The sequence below is a fragment of the Phyllobates terribilis genome, unplaced genomic scaffold (genome assembly GCF_046119375.1).
Source record: "Phyllobates terribilis strain yellow unplaced genomic scaffold, ASM4611937v1 Scaffold_5__5_contigs__length_657084704, whole genome shotgun sequence".
NCBI lineage: Eukaryota > Metazoa > Chordata > Amphibia > Anura > Dendrobatidae > Phyllobates > Phyllobates terribilis.
The window spans coordinates 518,984,227-518,996,752 of record NW_027362765.1 but is presented as its reverse complement, the minus strand read 5'-3'; the positions used below and the strand labels follow the sequence as shown (position 1 = coordinate 518,996,752).

The 12,526-nt window shown below is 48.8% G+C and overlaps 1 protein-coding gene across 1 annotated transcript in view; it reads right to left on the bottom strand.

The window, feature by feature from the left end:
- The window catches only part of LOC141271314 (uncharacterized), a 147,225-nt gene that overhangs the window by 130,617 nt on the left and 4,082 nt on the right, over positions 1-12,526 (bottom strand). The gene's annotated exons all lie outside the window — the stretch shown is intronic.

Below are 12,526 nucleotides of genomic sequence, written 5' to 3'. Positions count from 1 at the left end.
TGTTTTTGTAAGTTTGCCCACTGACAAAGACATGAGCAGTCTATAATTTAAAGGGTAGGTTAATTTTAACATTGAGAGATAGAATAACCCCCCAAAAAATCAAGAAAATCACATTGTATGAATAAGATACATTTTTTTGCATTTTGCAGTGAGAAATAAGTATTTGATTCTATACAAACCATTATGAGTTCTGGCTCCTACAGACCAGTTAGATGCTCCTAATCAACTCGTTACCTGCATTAAAGACAGCTGTCTTACATAGTCACCTGTAGAAAAGACTCCTGTCCACAGACTCAATTAATCAGTCAGACTCTAACCTCTACAACATGGGCAAGACCAAAGAGCTTTCTAAGGATGTCAGGGACAAGATCATAGACCCGCACAAAGCTGGAATGGGCTACAAAATCATAAGTAAGACGCTGGGTGAGAAGGAGACAACCGCTGGTGCAATGAGTAAAGAAACTGGAAGAAATACAAAATGACTGTCAATCAACATCGATCTGGGGTACCATGCAAAATCTCACCTTGTGAGGAATCCTTGATCATGAGGAAGGTGATATATCAGCCTAAAACCTCACGGGGGAACTTGTTAATGCTCTCAAGACAGCTGGGACCACAGTCACCAAGAAAACCATTGGTAACGCATTACGCCTTAAAGGTTCAAAATCCTGAAGTGCCCGCAAGGTTTCTCTGCTCTAGAAGGCACATGTGCAGGCCCATCTAAAGTTTGCCAATGAACACCTAGATGATTCTGTGAGTTATTGGGAGAAGGAACTGTGGTCAGATGAGACAAAAATTGAGCTCTTTGGTATTAACTCAACTCGCCGTGTTTGGAGGAAGAGAAATGCTGCCTATGACCCAAAGAACGCCATCCCCACTGTCAAGCATGGAGGTGGAAACATTATGTTTTGGGGGTGTTTCTCTGCTAAGGGCACAGGACTACTTCACCGCATCAATGGGAGAATGGATGGAGCCATGTACCGTAAAATCCTGAGTGACAACCTCCTTCCCTCCGCCAAGACATTAAAAATGGGTCGTGGCTGGGTCTTCCAGCAAGATAATGACCCAAAACATACAGCCAAGGCAACAAAGGAGTGGCTCAAAAAGAAGCACAGTAAGGTCCGGAAGTGGCCTAGCCAGTCTCCAGACCTTAATCCCATAGAAAACTTATGGAGGGAGTTGAAGCTCCGAGTTGCCAAGCGACAGTCTCAAAATCTTAATGATTTAGAAATGTTTTGCAAAGAGGAGTGGATCAAAATTCCTCCTGACATGTGCGCAACCCTCATCATCAACTACAAAAAATGTCTGACTGCTGTGCTTGCCAACAAGGGTTTTGCCACCAAGAATTAAGTGTTGTTTGCCAGAGGAATCAAATACTTATTTCTCACTGCAAAATGTAAATAAATTTATCTAATTTATACAATGTGATTTTCTTGATTTTTTGGGGGGATATTCTCTCAATGTTAAAATTAACCTACCCTTAAAATTATAGACTGTTCATGTCTTTGTCAGTGGGCAAACTTACAAAAACAGCAAGGGATCAAATAATTATTTCCTTCACTGTATACAATAAAGAAATTATAGAGTAGCAAAAATTTCAACAGTTACAACCAGGGTGAGGGTCCTGCTCACAAGCTACAATATATAAAGAAAAAGGGGTTCCACAAAAGGTAAAAAAGTGCTTGTCATGTATGATTGATCCATAATTATAATAAATAAGGGATTTTTAAAACGCTGCATTATCTGGCCAGTATCTGTGTAGGTACAATTACCAAGTGCTAGTGGGTGCATGGAGGATGTGGAGACAGATGAATAGGAGGAACCAGATTCTGAGTAAAATTTAGAAAGAGGGAACAGAGGAGAATTAGGTTAATGAATTGAGGTGATAGGCCTCTCTAAAAAGATGAGTTTTTAAAGCACACTTAAAAACGTTGTGGCTAGCTATTAGTTGGATCGTCCTAGGTAGTCCATTCCAGAAATCTGATTCAGCACGAGAGAAGTCTTGGAGACAGAATTGGGAGTTTCGGATTATGGAGGATGTTAGTCTTAGATCAGTTATGGAGCGGAGAGCATAGGTAGGGTGATAGACAGAGATGAGGGAGGTGAATCAAGCTGGCCATACACACTAGATGTCGAGCTAATCGTTCCACCGACACTCAACCTATTCTCCCATACACAGGAGCTCTTGTTCGGCCGAGGTCTGATGTGTTCTCTAGAAAGTAGATTAACATGTCAGCCAGGGGCTTATCTCCTGGAGAATAGTGTAATCGGCAGTCGGAAATTGGACATTTGCGATCTACTTCTTTCCCTCCTATCAGTCGGCCGGCACCCACATACACATTAGAGTATCGGCTGACCCAGTCAATATCAGTGGGTTTAGCCGACATTGGTGTAATGTGTATGGGCGCCTTTACAGTCATGAAAGAATGTTCTGCCTGATTAGATGAAAGGGATAGTTTTTAGAATATTTTTTATTTGCATAAGGCTATGTGCCCACGTTGCGGAACTGAAGCATATTTTTTACGCTTCTCCCTGGCGGGAAAATCGCATGCGGATTTTACATGCGGTTTTCCCGCCAGGTAGAAGCGTATGTGAGGCGTCTTTGCAGCATCTTTGCATGCATTTCCACATGCGGGTTATCAAGCACTTCTCCAAGTGATTAAGCATCACTTGGAAAAGTGCTTGACAACTTGTTCACACTATATAAATCCATGCAACCGGCATGGATTTATATAGTGTGACCAAGTAATAGTTAAAAAAAAAGAATCAGAATGGCAAAAAATAAAAAAATAAAGTTTATACTCACCTTCTGATGCATTCTCGGCCCCGTCCGGAGTCTTGAGCGGCTCACGCTGTTGTGTGCAGGACCTGCGGTGACGTCATTGAGTCATGTGATGGGTCACATGACTCAATGATGTGGCAGGTCCTTCACACACCTCGCGACGGCGGGAAAACACCGGGAAGACATCAGAAGATAAGTATAAACTTTATTTTATTTTTTTTTTTACAGGTTCTTTGGTACCCAGGTCTGGATGAGAGTCTCCTCTCCTTCAGACTTGGGTACCATCCGCATGCAGAAACGCAAAATTAATGAACATGCTGCGGATTTTTGACCGCAGCATATACGCTTCGGAAAAATCCGCAGCATGGGCATTACCATTGCGGAATCCCCTTGGGGACCATGGGGAGCGGATTACCTAGCGTTTTACAAGCGTTTCCGCTGCGGAAATTCCGCATCAAAAACGCTTGTAATACGCAACGTGGGCACCCAGCCTTAATCCATAGCGCCACACAATATACTTCTGAAAATTTTCTTGGCCGTGTGTGGATAAGATTTCATAAAGTCTCATACACAAGAGCTATACGGGAGCTATATTTTGTGAGTTTTCCTTCCATGAGAACAAGCCCTGGCTGCTGACATATTTGCTAATTGATGCCCAGAGCAGAAGTACACTGTCTTGTAAATGTAGAACCGCTTACATTCCACCATACATACTGTCTTATTGTCGTAGTATATTCTATAGTACTGAATGTCAGTGTAGTAAGATTTACTTTAACATTCTAGCAATATACATAACAATGTCCTTGGAGGGGTTAGTTTATCACTGTACTTTGGACTTTCTATTATGAAACCTGAATATTATCTACAAACACAACTTGAAGGGGATTTTCAGAGATATGAGGAAGTTAAATTCCTAAAATTAATCCCTGTGATATCTATTTTTTCACTGAATTCTTCACACTTGAGTTTACTAGCCTGTGTTTGGTAAGATCAAGAATAAACAATTAACCCAAAACCTTTTACAACAAAACAAGATTTTTTTAAAGAGATATTTTATTTTATTAAATGTAAGTCACGAAACTTTAAAAAATATATTAAATGTCATCAATATTTGAAAGATAATTAATATTATAAACCCAAGCAAACAGCTTAAAGGTGTGATCTCGAGCTTGAAATTTATCCCATATCTATGGGGTAGGGAATAACTTTTAGTTTCCTGGTAGTCCCACCACTGTGGCCCCCAGCAATCCTGAGACCCGAAACTCCAAAGAACTCTCTGTTTGACTGATGCAGTGGTCGATGCCACTCTATTCACTCTTAATGGGTACGGCTGAGATTGTAGAGAATGTCGCTCAGCTGGTCTACAGCAATCCAATTAGAGCACTGCAAGATCTGCAGCAGAGAAAACTGTGCTTCTATCACAACAGCTGCAGCCAGTAAACATAGTTATACCCTAGAATCAGGATCTCTGTCCTTACTTTATGATGCTGTCAGATTACATACAAGAACCTGCTGATAGATTCCCTTTTATTACTATTTGTAATAAACAGACAAATCCTTACTTGTAGGGGTTGTCCGTGCTGATGATATCTTTAGGATAGTGTGGCGCCCAGCTGCGCTTGGTACCACAGATCCTAGAGGGGTGCATTAGCAGATTTCTCCACAAGAGGCCCCCAGAGCAAACACACACCTCCACCTTCCACCTCAGACCACCAGAGGGAGCCCGTTAGGGATATAAATAGGGAAGGTGGAGCCAGGCAGCTCAGTGATTCAGCAGTTCCTGCTCAGACACAGAAGGAGTCAGTGCAGTCGAGCCAGAGCCTAGCAGTTCCTGCAGAAAGAGTTTAGTATAGTCTGTAGAGTGAGTCCAGACTAGAACTCACAGAGCTCAGGATAGAGAGCTAGGAGTGTGCCGACACTCTGAGAGCGGCGAAGAAGAGCAGCGTACCGGCTGCAGTGTGTGTTGCCTAGTGAGGGCCCGAGCGGGGCCGAAGGCAAGTGGAAGAGAGTAACATAGGGGGCAGAGGAGCTTTACCAGCTCAATCCAGAAGCATATTCCAGACACCGGGTCCAAGTCTACGTGGATCTTCATGACCAGTAGAAAACAACCGGAACCTCTGGCGAACTACATGTTCCAGGATCACCAAAAGCTGATACGTACCAGCTGATACGTATCACGAGAGTGATCTCCAACAGAAGGCCCTATCACCAAGTCAGCAGGTGTGGAACAGAAACCAAGTTAGGCCTAGCTTCAAGCAGGTCAGAAACTTACTACGCAGAGGCAAGAAACAGGAGGCCCTACACCCGCTCATGGGGGAGGATCCTGATATGCACCCTTCACCCTACAGTGCTCTGGGATGTGCCTGAATTTCCATCAGTAAAAGGTACTGAAGTGACTTTCGTGTGTGCTCCTATCCTTGCTCTGACCCGGCTGGGTCCCCTCTGTCCTGCATCCCCCTCTCCGTATGCTGCCCTGAGGCCTAGCTCCACCTGTGGGGAGCTATACCACGCAAGCTGTATTAACACCGGCTTCAGTGGGCTGCCGCAGCGCTGGTGAACCTCACCAGATACCACAGGTGGCGTCACGAACTTTCATAGAGTTAACAATTAATCGCCTTTTAAAAGCTGACCCCAGGGTACGGGCCCGGGATCCGACCACCGCGACATCCCCAAGGCCAGGCAAAGGCCCGGGTACCGAGTCGTCCCCATCCCCCTGGGCGTTTCATCTTTCCTGGCGTCATGAACAGGATTCCGTGCCCGCTGCAATGACGGAGTGTTATGCCCGTTGCCACCGGGTACTGTGCGCCTTTATTCTGAACTGTGTATTTAACTGTGGTGAAGATTGCCGCCATTGTTGGGCCGCCGAGCGGGAAGAAGGGCGTAACCGCGGACAAACCGAGAGGCGTACCTGCAAAAGCGCGCGAAGCCCCGGACACGCCCCACGCCTCGACGTTAAACCAGGAAGCGCCAGGTCCTGGAAGGAGCGTCGCTGAATAATCTGACGTAGGACGCAAGCGACGCAAGGTCCTGAAGAAGACCATCACCTGCGGAGCTGCGGCCTACCGGAAGGAAAGGAAGGTAGGCCACGGTTCGCTAGGGGGGTGCCAGAATGTCCGAGGAACAGCACAGCGCCGGAGCACCGGTTCACCGCCCTGATGTTCAACCCGAGCTCGGCCCCGAGCAGGCCAAAGCGGCTGCCCCGTCAGCAGGACTGGTAACCCCTGTCATACCCATGGCCCTGAATGTCCACAAGGTGGGGGAGGAGAGCAAACCCCCGCCATCTATGGCTGATGACCCGGCTGGGCCAGCCTATCATGGACAGGTGCTTCACCGGAAGGAGCACCATTATTGAACTGCTGAAAATGTTTTATATGTTTATAATGTTTTTGTTATGCAACGTTTAAGAAATGTGCCTCCCATAAAGGGAAGATTGTTAATGTTTATTGTTTTATAAAATGTACTTCAGCCCGGGAGTCCTGAGCTTTGCTAGGGGGGAATGTGGTGCCCAGCTGCGCTTGGTACCACAGATCCTAGAGGGGTGCATTAGCAGATTTCTCCACAAGAGGCCCCCAGAGCAAACACACACCTCCACCTTCCACCTCAGACCACCAGAGGGAGCCCATTAGGGATATAAATAGGGAAAGTGGAGCCAGGCAGCTCAGTGATTCAGCAGTTCCTGCTCAGACACAGAAGGAGTCAGTGCAGTTGAGCCAGAGCCTAGCAGTTCCTGCAGAAAGAGTTCAGTATAGTCTGTAGAGTGAGTCCAGACTAGAACTCACAGAGCTCAGGATAGAGAGCTAGGAGTGTGCCGACACTCTGAGAGCGGCGAAGAAGAGCATCGTCCCGGCTGCAGTGTGTGTAGCCTAGTGAGGGCCCGAGCGGGGCCGAAGGCAAGTGGAAGAGAGTAACATAGGGGGCAGAGGAGCTTTACAAGCTCAATCCAGAAGCATATACTGGACACCGGGTCCAAGTCTACGTGGATCTTCATGACCAGTAGAAAACAACTGGAACCCCTGGCAAACTACATGTCCCAGGATCACCAAAAGCTGATATGTACCAGGGTCAGGAATCACGGAGACCCCAGAGAATAGGGAGAGTGATCTCCAACAGAAGGCCCTATCACCAAGTCAGCAGGTGCAGAACATAAACCTAGTTAGGCCTAGCTTCAGGCAAGTCATAAACTTACTACGCAGAGGCAAGAAACAGGAGGCCCTACACCCGCTCATGGGGGAGGATCCTGATATGCACCCTTCACCCTACAGTGCTCCGGGATGTGCCTGAATTTCCATCAGTAAAAGGTACTGAAATGACTTTCGTGTGTGCTCCTATTCTTGCTCTGACCCGGCTGGGTCCCCTCTGTCCAGCATCCCCCTCTCTGTACGCTGCCCTGAGACCTAGCTCCACCTGTGGGGAGCTATACCACGCAAGCTGCATTAACACCGGCCTCAATGGGCTGCCGCAGCGCTGGTGAACCTCACCAGACACCACAGGTGGCGTCACGAACTTTCATAGAGTTAACAATTAATCCCCTTTTAAAAGCTGACCCCAGGGTACGGGCCCGGGAGCCGACCACCGCGACATCCCCAAGGCCAGGCAAAGGCCCGGGTACCGAGTCGTCCCCATCCCCCTGGGCGTTTCAATAGGTCATCATTAGTGATGAGCGAGCACTATAATGCTTGGATACTCGTTGCTCAGGTCAAGCAAATTGGAATTCTCGGGTGCTCGACCCGAGCAACGAGCCCAATGTAAGTCTATGGGAAACTCGAGCATTTTTCAGGCGGCTCCCCCCGCCGGTCTGCAGAGGGCCTAAAAATTGCCCAAATCGATGGGAACAGTGCTCAAATGACATGGGAACAGCATGGGGAAGACCCCTGGAAGCATTTCTGACTCCCAGGTCACTGCTGTCAACAACCTTGTCAGAGGAATTACGCCACTTTTACGGACTCACAATAAAACATACAAAAACAAATCCAAAATGGATTTTCCTGGGAAATATGTTAAGGAACATCCTTTCCAGGGTAATAACTTGCATATAAGGCAAAATAAATAACCAAAAATTCTCCTCCACACTTTGGGCTATGTTCACACGTAGTGTTTTTGATGCGTTTTTGTACTTTTGCATTGCTTTCAACAAAGACAAATGCATTCACTGGGAAATGTCATTTTAACATTTTACAACCTTATCTGGCCATGTGGTGTGTGACACATCATCAGACACATGCATACAGTGCTGAAAAGACATGGGAACAGCATGGGGAAGACCCCTGGAAGCATTTCTGACTCCCTGGTCACTGCCTAAAAGTGTGCCCATCATAAGTGATCCTTGGCGTATGCGAAGATGCCTCCCGCCATGCACCTGTCTTTGCAGACTTGCAACAATCACCGTCCACATCCTTGTCCCAGTGCAGCGTTCAGTTGTCCCTACCCCATTCCTTGGAATGCAAGTGTAAGTATGCAGCCAGCCACCCACCAGGGTATCCATACTTGGTCCCCAGCCGCCATCATTTGTCCTGGTGTCGTCTCCGCCTTCAAGAAGCACAGGTCCCACAACATTACCCGTGCCCTCCCCAGTGAACTTACTGGGAAGGACCGCCTACCCACAAACACGTGGTCAAGTGTATGTGGCCAGGGACGGTACGGAGCCAGTCCACAGCTTTTTTTGCTGAGATGTATTTCACCACAGCCATATTTTTTAGCTTGGTGAAAGGACTTGGGAAGCCATATCTACTCCAGCTGTCATTTCTCACAGGAAGTCCTCTAAAGCTGCTTTCACTTGAAATGTGGCCTTTTAGGCTCGTGGAGGCGGAAGCTTTTCTCAACCTCATGCCTCATACCTCGTGTCCATACTCGGTCTCCAGCCGCCACTATTTCTCCCGGTGTTGTCTTCGCCTTCTACAAGCTCGGGTCCCTGAACATTACTGCTGGTACTTTTCTATGGGAATCTGCTTGCCTCCTACCAGCTTGGAATATTTCCAGTAGACTATGGTATGACGCCATGGTATTAGCACTGCCCCCACTACCAGTAGCAAAGCCATCCCCATTTTCCTTCTCAGGAATTTTATTTGGTAGACTGAGTGGCTGCCCAAATACATTCGTTTTTCACAAAGGAGCTGAAGATAGAGTGGCAGTAGGTGCAAGTTTCTCCAGCCTGTTAGATATCAGAGAGTGAACGGCAGCACATTGGATCAGTGGTTAGCACTGAAGCCTTGCAGCGCTGGGATCCTGGGTTAAAATCCCAGCAAGGACAACATCTGCAAGGATTTTGTATGTTCTCCCTGTGTTTGCGTGGGTTCCCACCTCAGTAAAAGAAAGCAGCCATAGAGTGTCTGTGAAACTTCCCACACACTTTTCTTAGCCAGGACTGCTTCTCGGCAGGGTTGGACGGTCCCACCAGAGAATCCTCTGGTGTGCCCTGGCTTCTACATAAGGAGAGTTCATGATAGCGCTAACTTTGCATCTGCTATGGGGCTCTTGAGCTGGGGAGAAAGGTCAGCTCTCAGAATCAAATCCTCTGGTGGGCCCAATGTTTTTCAATCTGAAACAGCTTCTCAGTGGGAGTTGTATTTCACCACAGCCATATTCTTTAGCTCGGTGAAAGGGCTGGCATAGCGGGAAACCATATCAACTCCGGCTGTCATTTCTCCGTCACCAGGTTCCGCCCATTGTCACACACGACCATGCCTGGCTGTATATTCAGCGGTGAGAGCCACAGATCAGGCTGCTGTGTTACAGCTTTCAACAACTCTGCAGTGCTGGGCAGTTTGTCACCTAAGCATTAAGCATGTTATCTTCAGCACAGCCTGTTGCCGCTTGGCCAAGGCAGTGCTGCAGTGCTTTCGGCTTGTGACTGATGTGGTCATTTTGGAGATGGAGGCTGAAGAGGAGGAAGAGGCTGAGGAGGATGAGCTGCAGGAGCTGTAGACTGTGGGGGGCAACCCTGATTGACCTAAGGCCTGTGATCCATGGCGTTGGGAGGACGTGTTCCGTCCCAAGGTCCGACTGGGTCCCGGCTTCCACTATGTTAACCCAGTGTGCCGTCAGCGAGATGTACCGTCCCTGCCCACAAGCACTTGTCCATGTGTCCATGGTCAGGTGGACTTTCCCGGTAACTGCGTTGTTGAGGGCATGGCTAATGTTTTGGGACACGTGCTTGTGTAATGCGGGGACGGCACACCAGGAGAAATAGTGGTGGCTGGGGACCGAGTACCGAGGAACGGCTGCTGCCATCAGGTTACGGAATGCTTCCATCGCCACTAGCCTAAAAGGCAGCATTTCAAGTGCAAGCAGTCGCGAGATGCGTGAGTGTGGCCTGTGGGGCGTTGGCTGCGCATTTGCACTTGTGACGCGCCCCCTGGGCCATATTCTTTAGGGGGAATATCCGGAGCCGGATCAGATGGGGGTTGTAGTCTTCCGAGTGGCTGTGACCCGGTCCGTGCCCAGGGTGTCAAACTCAGTTGTATGTGGCAGTCCTACAGATGTTACTAAGTTCTTAATGTTGACTACGCCACCCGTTGTGTTGCGGTCACTGTGGCCGCCGCTGCAGCAGGGTCCGCTGAGGCTGGTGGTGTAGGTGCAGCTTTGGTGATATAACCCCCAACGGGTGGGGTATAGCCTCAGGGGGATCAGGTGCAGAGGATGGGAGTTGTGGTGATGCAGTGTAGACGGCAATCAGAGACAGAGTCGGGTTATGCAGTTTAGGATGTTTACTCACTGCTGATGTTCTGGTCACTCCAGCTTCGAGTGACCTCCCGAGCCGTGCTGCGTCCACCAGGTTCTGGATCCAGCCAACCCCCAAATAAGTCCGGAGCGTGACCCTGAGCTCTCCTTCTGTCCTTTCTCTGGCCGTCCCCACTATTGATCCACCCAGGTCCAGCTCCCTCGGGCCTTCTGTTGGGAGACCCTTGGCCTTGGGTTCCCTGACCCTCCACGTGGTATGCCTTCGTGGTGGATGTGGTGGGTGGCCGTGGCAAACGCTGCCCACGGCCTCCGGTCTCTGGCTGGGGTGTGTTTTTGCCCCCACCAGCTTGGGTTCCGGTACCCTGTGCCGACTCTTCACCCGGGGATTTAATTTGGGTTCTTAGAGTCCTCTTCTTCTGTTTCCCCCTCTGGGTCTCTCTTTCTCCTCTCTCACTCTGGGTCTCTCTTCTCCTCAGCTCGCTGACTTTCTCTCTGCAACTGACCCTGTTCTTAGTTGGTGCCCACCTTATATATCCCTCTATGTGTGAGCTCAGGTGACCAGCACCCAATGAGCTCCTATCTTTACCCAGGCTGCTCCCCCTATCTGCCCCTACACTACTTGGGATGTACCACCCCCCTCCCACTCCAGCCAGGAACAGACTCGGTCGTACCTGCACATTTCTAAGTGGGAGTACCGTCGGTCTGCTCCTCGGAAATGGGATGTGTGTAGTGCATGCAGCCTACCGAGCTCAGTTCCACACTCCTTCCCTACCCGGGAGTGGAATATCACACCTCTGGGTTGAGGTGCAATACCCCTGTAGCAGCCGAATCCTCAGGGTGCTACATTTGCATTGCAAAGACTGGGGTATGGACAACTGAACGCTGCGCTGGGACAAGGACGTGGATGTGCTTCCTGATGCTGCTACTTGAGAGTGTGCAATGACAGGTGCAGGGCAGGAGGCATCTTCGTATGCACCATGGACAGGGGATTGGCTTGCATGCACAACAGCGGAAGAAGCAGTGGCGCCACCCGCAGACACTGTTTCTGGACCCTGGGGTTCGGCCCACAAAGTCGGGTGCTTTGCTGCCATGCACCTAATCATGCTGGTGATGGTCAGGCTGGTTGTTTTGCCACCCCTGCTGATGCTGGCCTGGCAGGTGGTGCAAATGGCCATTTGAGGGTTATCGGCAGAGTCTTTAGAAAACAACCAGACTCGGGAAGACCAGCCACCACACTGCTTCTTCCAGCCTGTTGGGGTGTTCTGCCTCCCTCGCCCTGTGTGCTGCTCTCCTCGCTCTGCATGTCCTCCTGCCAGGTTGGGTCATTTACTATATCATCCACCACCTCGTCTTCCCCTTCCGCACTCTGGTCCTCCTCCTGACTTTCTGGCAATTGTATCTCATCATCATCCACCTCTTGTGACACTTTCCCACCGTCACCTTCGTGTGACGGTGGCTGCTCAAATATTTGGGCATCACTGCATGCGATCTCCTCTTGCCCCGCTTCAAGTGGACCGGGCAAGAGGCCTGAATCTATAAATGGAAAAGTGAACAGCTTTTCGGAGTGTCCAAGTGTGGGATCAATTGTCTCCGGGCACTCGGAGTGCAAATCCTGTCAAAAATTATAAGCAAGGTCATCCTTGAAGGCACCAACCGGCATGCCTCATAAAAAAATTAAGAAAGTGTAGTTGTGGTACTTCTACACTCATAAAGGCTTTGCATAGAAAGGAAAAATATAAGTAGGGTCATCCAGTCATCCATAGACTCTAGAAGGTAACAACTAGCAGGCCTCATTCAAATATTGAGCATCAAAAACAATTTATGTGCTGCTGTCATCTGGTAGTGTGGAAAAGTGGGGGCTAATCCAGGCTTTGTTCATTGTTATCAGAGTGAGCCTGTTAGCACTTTCTGTTGACAGGTTAAAGTGCCTGTCTGTTCTGACACTCCCGGTGGCACTAAAAACCCACTCAGTAAAGACACTAGGGGCAGGGAATCACAACACCTCCTTGGCATAGAGGGACAGCTCATGACAGATGTCCAGCTTTGAGATCCAGTAGCTGAGGATCG